This window comes from Lissotriton vulgaris, chromosome 10 (genome assembly GCF_964263255.1).
Source record: "Lissotriton vulgaris chromosome 10, aLisVul1.2, whole genome shotgun sequence".
NCBI classification, from domain to species: domain Eukaryota; kingdom Metazoa; phylum Chordata; class Amphibia; order Caudata; family Salamandridae; genus Lissotriton; species Lissotriton vulgaris.
Genome location: NC_141698.1, coordinates 35608610 through 35624331, shown reverse-complemented (window position 1 = coordinate 35624331; position 15722 = coordinate 35608610). Strand labels below are relative to the sequence as shown.

General features: G+C 44.0%; 1 protein-coding gene across 1 annotated transcript in view; it reads right to left on the bottom strand.

The window, feature by feature from the left end:
* LOC147684441 (LHFPL tetraspan subfamily member 3 protein-like) overlaps positions 1-15722 on the bottom strand; it is a 57357-nt gene that overhangs the window by 26402 nt on the left and 15233 nt on the right. The window lies entirely within an intron of this gene.

The following is a 15722-nucleotide window of genomic DNA, read 5'->3' as shown; positions in this document are numbered from 1 at the left end:
GCCATGTTGTGCATGCAAATGCAGGGGGTACCATAGGTACCCCCATGTGCCTCCCGTCCCAACATCCTGGGGGCCCGCAACGGGCCCCCAACTGCAAAAACCGCATGCCTTTCTGTGGAGGCTGGTTCCCACAGCCGTTGTAATATGGATGGCTGTGTCTAGCAGACCCCATCACCATATTCAACCCTTTTCCGCCCGGTCGACTTGTCGATCGGGTGAAAAAGCTGCAGACGGTCTTCCCGTCCACCGCGGTACCCCTGCCGTCATAATATGGCAGAGGGTAAATGGGAGGCGGGCGGGCGGGAGATTCTGTCAGGCGGATCACCACCGTAATGTGGGCGGTGGTGATTCGCCCGACATTGTAATAGACCCCCAAATATTTTCCAGTTCCAGCACATGTCCCGGGGCAATGAAGTGATTTGCTTGAGATCACATAGCGTGGGCACGTGAAGGGGTGAGTATTAGACACTAAGGGCTTGAATTAGAGTTTGGTGGGGACAATAACTCCACTGCCTTGATGGACTACTGCTTGCCAAATTTAGAGATGGATCAGCAGTCATTTTTGTACATTGAAAGGAATCCCTGTCATGGCGGTTCCTTTCAATGTACTGAAACTTTGATGGAAGGATTCCATCAGTTTTGATGGCTGTCCAACAAACGTAACTTTTTTTAGTTTTGAAAAACCAACTCCCAAAGCTGGAGTTTGTTTTTAAAAAACAAAAAACTAATGACCCACCACATCCTGCCAGATTTTTCCCTGGGTCTGGGGGTCATTATATATTTTTTGCTTTCCCTCACTGCAAGTTGTTCCTGGTGGGGATGGACAACGAAAATAGACAGTACACCATCCACCCTAAGTAGGGCGGGGGTGTAATGTCCTTCCTCCAACAGCCCTCTACAGCAGAGGCAGTATTCAGTCAATGGAGCCAACGAGTGTCTCTGTAAACAGAATACTTACAATCTGCCTGTCTCTAAAGAGGTAGACGGACCAAGGGTTTGGTGGGCAGGGTACTCTGCCACTTTTGCGATGGGGTAACCTGTCCGCCAAATCTAAATCAAAGAGTACAGGCCTTATTTAAAGTTTGGTGGATGGGATACCCCATCACAAATGTGGTGGATGTCCCGTCCACCATATTAGTAGCACAATATAGTCTATAGCACTTGAAATATGGTGGATAGGATCTCCTTCATGTATACTATCGACATAACTCTAAATATTGCAGTAAACCTCTTGCTGTACACATGGATGGCCTAGCACTGAGTGGCATCTCTACAATTGGTTTTTAGGGGGGTGAGCACACAGTGTGTCCCAGATAAAACTGGTGGCGCTCACCTACAATGGGAACTGTGTGTGTTTATTTATGGCCGTACACATATTTTAAGCAAACATGTAGGTAGGCCTATGTATGCCTCAAACAGTCACTACATTGCAGTGAAATGTGATTAAATTAATGTGTGTGGCCAGGTGCTGTGTCTATTGTTTTCTGTGTTGCTGCTGACCAGCAGCTGTATTTAGCAGCTGTTGTGGTGGGACCGAAGTGGGGGCCAGGACGCATGGAGCTGGAGCACAGACCTCAACTGTCCCCACCCAACCTAGAGATGTAAGAATGTACCATGCAGCCATACATACAAGGATGTTTAGAAACAAATAGGTGGAATTTATTTTCCTCAGTAACATTCATTAAGATGGAAGCATTAAGCTGCAGAAAGCTAAAATAAAGTAATTTAAGGTTTAAAAATGGTCTCTAGCCTAAGTTAAAAGTATTTCCCTGTATGTCATCGGGTGGTCAGGAAGTTTCCAATGGCCTGTACAGATGTCTCATCATACTAACCCCATCAGTGACTGGTGGTGTAGTTGACTGATTGGCTGAGCATGGAGAATGTCCTATTTTTAATTACAAAAACCCTCTTCTACTCTATAAAAAGTTAATTAGTATTATTCTGATGGCAGTGGAAGGACACTCACCACCCAAAAGTAAGCCAACCCCTTAGCTGGTATAATTCTGGGTACCGTTGGTAGGGGGCAGTTGCTGGGTCTAGACCCACTGCCATGTCGGTGAATCTGTATAAACAGCCTCTAAGCTCTTAACCCAATAGGAATTACCACTGGACCAGTCTGGCAAACAGAGTAATTTCTACTTGGAAGTCCAGTGGTTGGAAGTAGGTTGGTGGGCATGAGCCTGACCCAACCCCCTCCACGGACCTATTCTCCTGCCTTCTCCCTCTGGCCCAAAAGAGAAGGATTACTTTATGTAATCTCTTCTTGCCTGGACATTAGAGCTCAGCAGAGAAAATGCAGCCTGCTACATGCTGTGTTGCAAGAAGGAGTAGTTTCCTACCTGTAACTCCAGTTCTGTAGTAGGGGTATCTCTGTTATAGTCATAATCTAGTGAATAGTCCCGCCCATGTGCGTGGAACCGGGAGCAATCAAAAATAATCTCTTAAGCTGTCTTCTTTGCAGTCCTGCATAGACACTTAAGAGAAAATCAAAGACAAATAATGCAGCCTATATAAACCTAGATTATGACTATACACAGAGATCCCCTACTACAGAAACCAGGAATCCTTGTTTCAACATTTGCAAATTAACCTCTAACTCCACAGGCCTTCCTTAGCTGGTGACAAATGTGGCAGTCTGGCCCCTCAAGTCATCTCCACCCCATGTGTCTACGGAGGGCTGTTTGCTCCAGGTTCCATCAGTGCTTAATTTGAGCCGGTGGTTTCCAGTGCTCGGCACCTGCACTTATGCCAGTCAGTCACAAGGTGGCACTGTCTGGCTAATTGAGAAATGACCACAAGAACAGGTAATTATTAATTCAATATACATTAAAAAGGACTATCACCTGCCGCCCAAGTCATTCTTATAGCTCTGGGGGCCTGGAATAGTCGGAATTGTCGCTCTTGAAGGGGTTTGGTGGTTAGTAGTTGTTTTGGTATTGTCCCTGGCAGCGCTGGCAGGGGCAATGTGTGGTGCAAGCTGCAGTGGCCTGCTGAAGAGGGCCCTAGCACTTATTTTTCAACAAATTAAGCACTGGGTCCCAGGGTGGAAAAACAGATGTGTCTCCTTTCTGGATGCTCCGAAGCAGATTTCATGGAGGGCGTTCTTGACATGGAGTGTGCTGTAATGCTCACTCATATTCATCATGGTATGTGGTTGGCCTCTGTCACGTCTGTAGTGCCACAGAAAGCAACAAAACGATAGAGCCATACCTAATTACTAGACGCTGAGATTAATTCAAACATTCCACCCATCACCTTTTTGTTTTTCCACCTTTGCTATAAAGTAGATTTAGGCACAATCTTGTGGCTTCCTATCACTGCAAAAACGGGTGTTGGTCAGTGGTACTTATTTTACCAGTCTTGGTTGGATGGTTTCCTGAGTAGACCCTCCAGACCATCAATCCATTGGTGTGCAGGCTGCGCACAATGCTCTGTTGTTAGGGCATGGCAGTAGGGTCCTTCTCAGTATCTCAGAGACAGTAATAGATAGTGCAGACCCAGGGGTGTGGCAATAGGGGATCTGCTTTGTTAGTACAATTGCATCTTTTGTGCTTGGTGGGGGTTACCAGTGCTCAACATCTGGTGGCCTGAGTATGGTGAAATCAATACAGGCTTTGCAGGTAGGACCTTTATCAAAATGACGCATCTTCAAAAGGAAATATTTCAAAATCCTGGTTGCAAAAATATCAAGTCCACAGAACAAAGAGTTAAAATAACAAGCATTGGAAATGCAATAGGGCTCGCATTAGGAAAGTTTGAGCTATTGGTTATATAAATGATTTGTTTTTTTATTTATGTGTTATTTTTTCAAATAGTTAAATTAATAGCTTTGTCATTACAATGCCAATAGTTATAACTTTAGCAAATGTGACACCAATAGCATTTGTAATGCAACATGTTTTGTATTTACGTGACTTAGATGTATTGATATTACAAATAACAATGCTTTTAATTTCTTTAAATAATTAATACTTAAATAATTTATATAATTTGTAATGGCAGAGGGGGAGATGTGTAGAGGGAGATCCTTATTTGACTGAAACTAGACAAAGCAAAGTGCAAGCCATGTTTTCATCACTTGCCTTGATATACAGAGCGATGCTTTCTTTCAGAGGGAACCACTGCTGCAATCTTGGTATGTGATGGGTTACTTTTAACCAAACGTTTGAGCTTTATGGTGGGATACACTGCAGGCGCGGTGCGTCCATTGGGGCGTAGGGGCGTAGGGGCGTAGCCCCACTAAGCTCCATGGACCCACCGCATCGTAACTAATATACAAATGCTAACATTAAAATAATTGCGCTACCCGCCGGCCGGGAATCCGGGAGACCCCCGACTTTCCCGGAGTGCGTGCGGGGGGGGGGGGTGGGGTTTGGGGATGGCTGGGCCTGCTGCGCAAGTGTATTTTTGGGCAGAAACTAGCCCGCGCATGCGCAGATTGTTTCCCCTGTGCAGTTCCCCTTAGAGAGAGGACCAGGGGGCGGGCCGCAGCCCCCGGGGTTAAACAGGGCGACTGGACGAGCAGTCATGGTGCCCCCCCAGCCAATCCGATTGGCTGGTCAATACTAAAGCCCGGGTCCTGCAAGGAGTGCTGGACGCAGAATTAGTTGTTTCTTTAATCAATAGTCTAATCTGTAAGCAAATGCAATTTAATATATTGCTTTTGGCCACGTACATATGTCAAAGGTCGTCTGCGTAGAAATTTGACCAGTAGCGAATAGACAGCTATTTTGGACCTAGACGTACTTCCTTGGCACGGTTCTCTTTACCCTTTCAGACACACATTAACTCCGCAAGCTGAAATGACTTGAGATAGTTCAGTGTGTTAAAGCATCTGCTGCAGAAATGTGTGCGTCTATTCCAGGTCACCCGTTTATTTCACGGCACGAAGTTGTAAAAATGTATACATGACTTTGGTATGAATATGTACCATCAAAACTGCAGGGCCACACCAAAGGGGAGAGGATGTGGTCTGACGGTTAGCGCGGCCAACTTGGGTGCTGTGAAACCAGGTTCGAGCCTCTTATCGAGCCATCAAAATTTATACATTGCTTTGGTGTTAAATAAATAGATGTTTTAAAAAACAAATAAAAATGATGTTCCGACTAAGGTGTGAAATTGGTGTCGAATAAATACATGTTTTAAAAACAGTTAATATTAATCATGTATCATTGGTGCTGGAGTACAAGGTTCGAGACTGGTATTGAACACTGACAAGCTGTGTGCAAGTTATATGGTCATAAAAATACATGAATGATGGATGGATGCAGGGTGGGTGCATTAATGATTGTTGGGTGGGTGGATGGGTGCATGGATGGATGCATGCATGATGGGTGGATGCATGAATGAATGATGTATGGATGCAGGATGGGTGGGTGGATGCATGAATGAATGATGTATGGATGCCGGATGGGTGGATGGGTGGATGCATGAATGATGTATGGATGGATGCATGCATGATGGATGGATGCATGCATGATGGGTGGATGCATGAAGGATGGGTGGATGCATGATGGATGGGTGGATGCATGAATGAATGATGTATGGATGCAGGATGGTGGGTGGGTGGATGGATGGGTGGATGCATGAATGAATGATGTATGGATGCAGGATGGGTGGGTGGATGGATGGGTGGGTGGATGGGTGGGTGGATGGATGGGTGGGTGGATGGATGGGTGGGTGGATGGATGGGTGGATGCATGAATGATGGATGCATGCATGATGGATGGGTGGATGCATGATGGATGGGTGGATGCATGAATGAATGATGTATGGATGCAGGATGGGTGGGTGGATGGATGGGTGGATGCATGAATGAATGATGTATGGATGCAGGATGGGTGGGTGGATGGATGGGTGGATGCATGAATGATGGATGCATGCATGCATGATAGGTGGATGCATGATGGATGGGTGGATGCATGAATGAATGATGTATGGATGCAGGATGGGTGGGTGTATGGATGGGTGGATGCATGAATGAATGATGTATGGATGCAGGATGGGTGGGTGGGTGGATAGATGGATGGGTGGATGCATGAATGAATGATGTATGGATGCAGGATGGGTGGGTGGATGGGTGGGTGGATGCATGAATGATGTATGGATGGATGCATGCATGATGGGTGGATGCATGATGGATGGATGGGTGGATGCATGAATAAATGATATATAGATGCAGGATGGATGGGTGGGTGAATGGATGGGTGGATGCATGAATGATGTATGGATGGATGCAAGGTGGTGCGGGCTCGCTCGCTCGCTTGCGGTGCAATATGCAAATGAGTTTACGCCTCACCACTTTCAAATGTCACCAGCCGCCCCTGGGATACAGTATGCTTGGAGCTTTATGGTGGGGTACAGTACTGATGTTAGGGAGTCAAGGGCGCCCTGTTGGATGAAAGTGCTGGACGAATAAGATAACTACAGTACAAAGATGAAGTGTGCAAACATCACAGTATGTAACGTGCTTGGTGCTTTAACAGATCATAAACTCCTTGGTTAAAAAAAGCTAAGTGCATTCAGTGCGTTAGTGGTCCCAATACCCCGCCTCCATCTGGAGAAGTAATATGACGCTGATGGCGCTGGAGCTGGCAAACCCCGCGTCTAACAAGGTGTGGGAAAGCAAATGGCTTGCAAATACAGGGAAGCAGATAAAAAGTTAAGTAAAGCAGTAAGGCGAAGAATCTGGGAAGGAAGCGGCATAGTCCACCATAATTTTAAACTCGGGGCAGACAAGCCCTCCATTATGTGAGGAGTCTCAAAGGGACACACACTCGAGTCCAGAACAAGAGAAAACAAGCAGCCGGGGGGCGGTAAACTCCTTGGGTAAACAAGAGCAGTGTGGCGTGGAAATGGTGCTAAGAAGTTTGCAGCCAGCATCCTTTTAAATTGTCTGCTAGAAAGCTCCCAGGCCCTTCCCTAAAGAATGCCGTCCCTCGAAGTACGTGTCTGCTGCGTAGTAATAGACCGGGTTGCTCTGTAGAAGTGATGTGCCTGCCGCGCACCCTCGAGCATAATAAAATCTACTGCTTTTTCCTCTATCCCGCAGATTGTACTCTGAAGCGGGTTTGTACACAAATAACAGTTTGTTTGGGGAATAATGGGTGTTGCACAGCTAACGGAGAGGTATGTCCTGCCTCGTGTCTCAGTGGTAGTTGGAAATATTATTGTTGTAATGCAATATGTGTTGTCTTTCCGAATCTCCTATCCGTACTCGGCCTTTGATCCGCCTGTGCTTGAAAGCTGATGATACGCACACATTAAAATTACCTCTCAAGTTTCAACATGCTTTAACTGTTATAAATAGGCGTTCAAAAACCAACGAGGGAGGAAGGGTGACGAGACACATGGGGAGCAGCAGGCCGAGCAGTGAATAATATGGGGAGGAGAAATGCCGGCCTGAGGCAGAGCACACGCTGAGAAGCTTGTTGGGAGGGGGGCTGGGCTGACTTTGATGTGGTAATGCGAGGCAGGCAGGCAGGCAGGCGGCTGGTGGCATTGTGCACGCGCTTTTTAGGGCTTGCGCTTGCGCAATGACCTAAAAAGCACATGCACTTGAAGGAATCGCCAGTGGTGGTTAAACACTGGATAAGCCATAATAGAGCTTCGCCAGCGATGCGCAGAAGCGCATCAGCAGGCGAGCCCTAAAAAGGTGACAAAACAACAAGCTAATAAAATTAAGACTTTAATTGTTGTTTTGGTTTCAGGGTCTCCTTTTGAGAAACTTAGTGGTAGGCTGGCACACTACATTGACGAAGTATAATAACAAACCAGCTGTACATAGTATAAAGGGGTAGGCACAATATTTCCAAAGTATTTTACATGTTTTTAGATCTCTGTTTTTAACTACATTTTTGTGCCTTGTAATGTGAAAGTATGTGTTAGATGTTTTTGAATTTCATTTTTTGGTAGTCGCTTTCTGTTTGAGCTTAGTTTTCAACCCCACGTGCCACTTCGATGGATGAAGTAATACAAGAGGATATTGTGCTTAGGCTAATAAACACGCCACTTCCTTCGCACTCTTTATGCTAAATGTGGAAAGAAGTTGCAGATAAGCTATGCGGTTGAAGACGCGGCCTAACCTTGGTGGGTATGGGGTCTATTTTGGGATCCTCACAAAGGGTGACCCAGACCCTGATCTTGGAGTCGACTCATTAATTTCCACAATTAAACTCCCAAACTTGGTAAATAAACTAGAAAAAACAATAAATATAAACGTGTTCATTTACATTCTTATTTTTCTTATATTCTTCTTATTTTATTTGCAGAGCTTGTGTAATTAAGCCATTAAGGGCTAGATGTAGGTAATTTAAATTTACTGATTCAAAAATACCGAATTTTACCGATTCTGTATTTTCGAATCGGTAAATGCTATGTGGATAAAAAATTTGTAAAAAATACAGAATCTTTAAGATTCGGTATATACTGATTCAGTAATTGCCATTCATTTCTATGGGCCTGGAGGCCCTTAGGAATGAATGTCAATTACCGAATCGGTAAATACCGATTCGGTAAAATTGGGAAAGAGTCATGGGTGACAGGGCGTCACTTTGACACCCTGTTGCACTCCTGAATAGTGCTGGTGTGCACATGTGGCATACATGCATGCCCTAAGGGCATGTGTGTCTGCCACATGGCACTGGTGTAAATGCACAAATTTGCATTTACAGAGGTATTCCTTATTTACCACCAACTAATAGTTGGTGGTAAATAACGAATCCTTTAGACACAGAAGCACTCTTCAAAGTGCTTCCTACATGTCATTTACCGATTCGGTAAATACCAAATCGGTAAATCATGATTCGGTAAATACCGAATAGGTAAATACCGATTTGGTATTTACTGAATCGTTAAATTTGCCACCTACATAGGAAAAGCCTATTACCGACTGGTAATAACCTCCCTACATCTGGCCCTAAAAACCACACTAATACATTTAAAAGAAAGTAGTAGATGGATTTCAAATTCTCAACATTACATTTTAATTTTCTAAATTAAATTTTTAATTTGACTCCGAGCCGCAGGGTTATCTGTTGCTACTGCTTTTGAGTGTATGTATATATATATATATACATATTGACTCAGGCACTATGCCGTAATTGTTTTCAGCGCGCTCTTTGACCCCTTGGTTTGCTAATTTTGTTTCCATGTAAATACTTACTTTGGCACTTTGTCGTGACTTCCCATGTTATTTTACATGTTATTTTACATGCTACTCATTCGCAACCTTCATGAACCATGCAGCGCTGCTTTAATCTTGATCTGCCTTAATTCTTCCCAGATTTGCTTTCTCATCACATTGCATTGTGTTATCTTTAATATGTAATTTTCCATGTGGTACATGCTGTTTCCCATGTGTGCTTTACATGTTGGATTAATGTAGACACTGTTGCTTTATTTACTTTGCTGTTTTTTTATTTTTGGGCGTTTTTTCTCCCCAATCAAGCCCCTCCCACTTGTTGTTTATATATCCCCACTTTTATGAGTGCCTTTGTGTGATCAAGCTCCCTAGTGGAGTGAAACGCGTTACCCCTTAATAAATGTTTTGAACCTGCTACTCATTCGAGCTGGATTATTGGAGAGCTTCTTTTGCCTGTCTGCTGTGGCGCTGCGAGGTCTGCACCCTGCTGCTGCCTGTCATCCATTGACAGGCGGGGATTTCTTCACATATATATATATATATATATATATATATATATATATATACATATATATATATATATATGTGTGTGTGTGTCTATCTGTCTGTCTGTCTGTCTAATCTATTGATAGATTGATCTGATATATTGATCAATATGTAGTTTGATATAATGATCGATAAATAGATAGATGTCTCTTTGGCTGGAAGCACACTATTTAAATTCTGATTAACCTTCAGCCATGTGCGTCTTCCTAGCTGTTCTTTGGTGCACCCTATAATGCTATGTGGATAACATGTATTTAACTTCGAAAAGTAAGACACATTGTACACATGTAAGCAGAAGTGAGCTTGTAGGTTCATGGTTTACATGTGCAGTCCCACCACAGGACCTGAGCTAGCGTTTTTTTTCTTACAAAAAGTACTGCAGGGTAAAGAGAAAATGACGGTAACTCTGGTGGTCCAGAAAAATCTTACAGGGGGCGAATTAACAGTTTGCTATGTTTATTCAGTCTTTCTTTTCTGAGAATATTCCCATCTCCCGGAGATCACTTGGACTTGATCAGACACTGCGTATGTTACCATGTCATTCTTTCCTAAGATGTTAGAGGCTTTTATGTTGTGACCAAATAATTTGATCATCAGGTCTTAGTCCTAGCAGTAGAAATATCTAAGGACTAATAGTGGTCCTTTATCTCATTGTTCCTTGCAAGGACATTCACACACTTGGGTTATTCCCTTCTTTCTTCAGGTCCAGAGATTCCAAGACGAGAATATAGTTAATGTCAGGAGATGTCGTTTCTCGGTTACTTTCCAAGGCTACAACATATGAATGTGCGGATGCCAACTCCTCAAAAGAATTCGTTTTGGGCTGGAGTGTCCAACATATGTCCAGGAGTCCTGGATCCACATCAGATGTTCAATAAATACCTATGATACATTATAAAGTAGCTAACTTGCATCATCAGTGGTTTTCGTCACACTCAATAAACCTGCATCGCTTGGACCTCCATAAGACATCTCCGAACTGCAGCATTCATGGTTGTCGGTCCTCCTCACGCCCTGGAAGGACCTCATCCACCCAGGTCCCCTTGCGCTCAAGGTGCACCCGTCACAGGACTCAAAATGCTCGTTGGGGAGTCTCAGGTCTACAGCTTCAATGTTCTAGTAGAATCTAGTTTGTTCTCTGCCCAGCATTTGTGTATGGGTTGCTTCTTTTCGAACCGCCTCTTTGTATTGCATGATGACGTTTTTTTTAATCTCCTTAGCCAGGAGCTAATCACAACCGCAGTCGGGTTTCATCCTAAGGGTAACATTTGATATTTGCTGCAAGTAAACTGGTAGCAACTGTGGGTGGTGTTTAGATAGAAAAGGTTTTAATTTTTTGACATTATGTCCTCGCTATGAACACACACAGTCAACAAACGCATAATGACCCCATGCTAGGGGTAGAGTAAAGTCATCCAAAATGAGTCTCACAATCCCGGTCCCATTACCTGGACTCCAGGTACCTTGTCCTCTACCTTCAGGAAGCCTCCTTTGAGGGTTGTGCACTGAGTTACTGGGGAGCTGCTGCTTAATCTATAGGGGAGTGAACCTCTAGAACATGACACTGACTGATCACAGGAACCTGAGCAACTTCAATAATTCCAAGAAAAACTGATCCAGATTACTTTTCAGAAAATATCTCAAGAAAGTTCTAGGTGCTACTACAAGTCTGAACATGCGAATCTTTGTTGTCAGTTACTATAATGTCTCTTTTCACCCTATGCCCCTGCCCCCATCATCTGGATCGCAGAGGGCATGGAGGCATCACGTGCCAACATCAGAGCTGGCACAAACATGGGTGGGTCCCTAGCAAAAACATGTTGAAGGGGACCCTAATAATGTTACCAACCTTGAGAAGATAAAAAGCTGAGTGCATCCGGTAGGATTTAATTCTGTGAATTGCAGGTTGCATATAGATATTTATAGGAGGCACTCTAACAGATACCAGTTCCAAACATGAAAAAAGAATGTACTTAGAAACAGGTGCAACTACTGCATGATAAACACTAATTATGTATATAACAAATAATTTACAATAAAATAACTGAGACTTTTAAAAAAGTTGGACCTATCACCATCACTTATAGTTAAAAATCTTTTCTATACATCATCCAAGGTGCACGAGTCAAAAGGATGATCAGTCACCACAATCCTCTATTGAGAGACAGCCAAGGTTGTCCCACCAACACAAATTATATGAGCTCACTCAGCACACTTCTGAATTACTCCTATACCCAAACGGGTGAGTCTAAATAGCAAAATGTCACATAGACTTTCTCAATGGTTGAGAGGAAAATAAATATACAGTGGTATGATATTTAGAAATCCCTTTCTTAGTCATTCATTTTTGTATAAAAACTACTTCTTGTAACCAACACGTTTCGTTCTAACGAAACTTCTTCAGGGCTAGTCAATATAGAAATGATCCCTTAATGATCCACAAACACACACACACCATGACCAGTATCTCTTTCCTGCTCCTTATCAAAGGAAAGTTTTACAATATTGGATTAACTATGCAAGAAAACTGACATGTAAGGGAATCCTTCCGATATTGACTAAGCCCTGAAGAAGTTTGGTTGGAATGAAACATGTTGGCTTCAAGGAGGAGTTGTTATACTAAAATGAATGAATAATAAAGGGATTGCTAAATATCATACTGGACCATTGTGTATTTCTGATCCCCTCAACCATTGAGAAAGACTATGTGACATTTTCCGATTTGGACTTACTCATTTGTGTGTACGAGTAACTTAGTCACCTTAAATTAAATAAATATGAACAAATCCTTATTTTAATATGTGGCACACTGAAAGTGGCTGGTAATAATTGTAATTGCATTTATGTAGTGCTTACTACCCCTGACGAGGCATTAAAGTGCTTTTTGGTGAGTCGCACGCTACTCCGGAATAAAAAAGGATTAGTGGTGGATTAGTATGGGAAAATACGAGATAATTTGAGCGGTGGACGTGTGAGTCTGTTATTTTGGATTGAATAGGATAATGGAGGGATCGAAGAGGGAAGAGTCTAAAAGTGTTATTTGGGAGATCATAAAAAAAACACTATGAAGTGGCCAACACTGACTGTGCCATGGCGCCTTTTATTTTCTTTACCTTCAGCCTTGCTGTACAGCAGCTGTGCATGATGGCTAAAGCACATTGACAAAGACAATAGCTCTTGCATATGTAAGACATATTGGCTTTGCCAATGCTTTTTTTATCAGACTCACTTAGGAGCTAAAGTATTGTCTTGTTAATCTCAGCGAGAGAGGTACATCAATTCCACTCCATGGCTATGTATGAATGCACGCATACTTAATTGTAGCACAGCTGTCTCATGAGCACCATTCTATTCCACTCCAATCCACATAAATACACTCCACACAACACAACTCAACTCCAGGTAATTCCACTACACGTAACAAAATTCCACTACACCTAATTCAGTTCCACACCAGATAATAACACTCTACATATATCCACTCAGTTACAAAATACACAATTACACTCCTCAAAATTCCACCCCACACCATGTCAAATAAATACACTCCACACAATTCCACTCTGCTCCATGCCACATATTTACACTACACATATTTAAACTCCACACCAGATACATCCACTCTGCTCCATAGCAAACGTTTCCATTCCCCTACATACAACATATTTAAACTCCACAAAATGCCACTGCAGGATGCCACAAAAATCCTGCCCACATAATTCCACTCCTTGACAGATAATTCCACTCCACAAAATTCAACTCCACTTCATGCTACATAATCCCACTCAACCTAATTTCAATCAATGTCACATAATTCTACGCTAGACAATTCAAATCCACACAATTCTACTCCACAAAATTCCACTCGATGCTACACAAGTCTATGCTGCACAATTCAATACCACATAATTCTACTAAACACATATTTCCACCCCACACCACATAATTCCATCCTACAAAACATAATTTAACCCCACAACACATAATTTCAATCCGTTCCACTCCACACCACTATGCCAATCAACATAATTCAACTCCATGCCACATATTTACATTCCACATAATTTCACTCCACACAATTCTACTTTGCTTCATGCAGCATAATTCCATTCCGCATAATTTCACTCAATACAACAAAATTCAATGCAACCCATTCCAGCATGTACAACATACTTCCACAACACAACACACCACACCACATAATTTCACTCTACACCAAATAATTCCACTGCACAGGCAGGGGCGGCCTTAGGCATGTGCACGCTGTGCACCTGCACAGGGCCACCAAACCCCACGGGCCACCTCGCCGATATATATCCTTAATATAATAATCCTCTGGATACATATTTGCGTGGCGGCCTCTGGCAGGGATTTGGTGGCCTCCAGCTCTGTTCCACTTCCAAACACCCTGACCCCCCTCTTCACTGGCCTTCGCGCCTTCGTTCCTCCGCCCCTGCTGGACCCCCTTTCCCGGGGCCCCCTACCTACAATCCCTGCCCAGGGCCCCCATGAGCCTAGAGCCGCCCCTGGCACAGGAACAAAAGGAGGCCGGACCTGTTGGCTTTGCTAATGCTTGTTTAAAAAAAATAATAGATCGTCGCATGAGACAGTGAGCATGTGTGCCAAAGTGCCTTAATAGTATAGCTGCAATATCAACAATGTACACACGGTGGCAACAAAAGACCATGCGGGCGATGTTTGTGAAATTGAAAATTACCAAGCCGACTGCCAACAGGAACTTCATTACGAAGGAGACGATAATAACTGGTATGTGCGACAAGTCCTTTTAACACACACATTGGAGTTCTAAGTTCCAATTCTGTAGATCAAACTTGCTGGAATTCAACGGGAAGAAAATCCAATATAATTACTGGCATATGCATATTTTATGCAGTAAGCACCAACATCTCCATGGTATGATCCTTTCCATGGGCAAAACTCGTAGCTTGCGATAAAAATCCAGACACCTCGATATCCAATTTATTGATGAGCTCATTAGTGCATCAAAAACTGGTCCAACGCGTATTGAGGACCATCATGGCGAGTGCATTGGTGGATCTTTCCGGGGTTTGGAGCCGCCTAATATATTGAACTCACTAGCTAGTGCAGGCCCTGCCTAGAGGCGTGCTACAGGTACTTAGGCACTACCGCGCCCTTCCTAGTGACAGGCCTGAGCAACATTTAGCACAAGTGATAAGTGATCTCAAGGGGTCCTGGCCAACATCGGCACAAGTGATAAGTAATCCCAAAGCGTTCCTTGGCAGCATTCCCATTCACCATTCTTCCCGCCAGCAGAGGCCCTGCCCACCCCTGGACCGTAGGTCACAGCATTACCAAATCAGTAGGCATCTGGACACCTAGCCTGCCACTTGCCTGTGGCCTCCAGTTCCAGCTTGTTCCAGACTGACCCATTACACCTCCACTGCCTGGGTTTTCCCACTTGGTTTTTCCCACCTGGGTTCTCCAACACAGTTTTTCCAGCCAACAAAAGCCCGAACCACCCAGGGACCTACTTAATGCAGGCCGCTGGCATACCATATCAGCAGGCACCTGGAACCAAGCCTGCCACTTGCCTGTGGCCTCCAGTTCTTGCTTGTTCCAGACTGATCCAGTTACACCTCCACTGCCCAGGTTTTCGTGCCAGGTTTTTCCAGCCCAGGTTTTCGCACGCTCAGTACTTTCAACCAATAGAAGCACGGCTCACCCCAGGACCTACTTAATGCAGGCCGCTGCTCAACCACATCAGTAGGCACCTGGACACCTAGCCTGCCACTTGCCTGTGGTCTCCAGTTCCTGCTTGTTCCAGACTGATCCAGCGGCACCGCCTCTGCCCATGTTTTCCCGTTGGGGTTTTCCCACTCAAGTTCTTCCCGCCAACAGAAGGCCTGTCCAACCCAGGGCCTACTTAATGCTGGCCACAGTGCAACTGCAGAGCAAATGTGCACTGAAGGGACACCAAAGGCAAGCTGATCTTTGTCCGTTCCTGCCTGGAACGGTCCCAGTGCAATGACCATTGTCTCTCCACCGCCTTAAA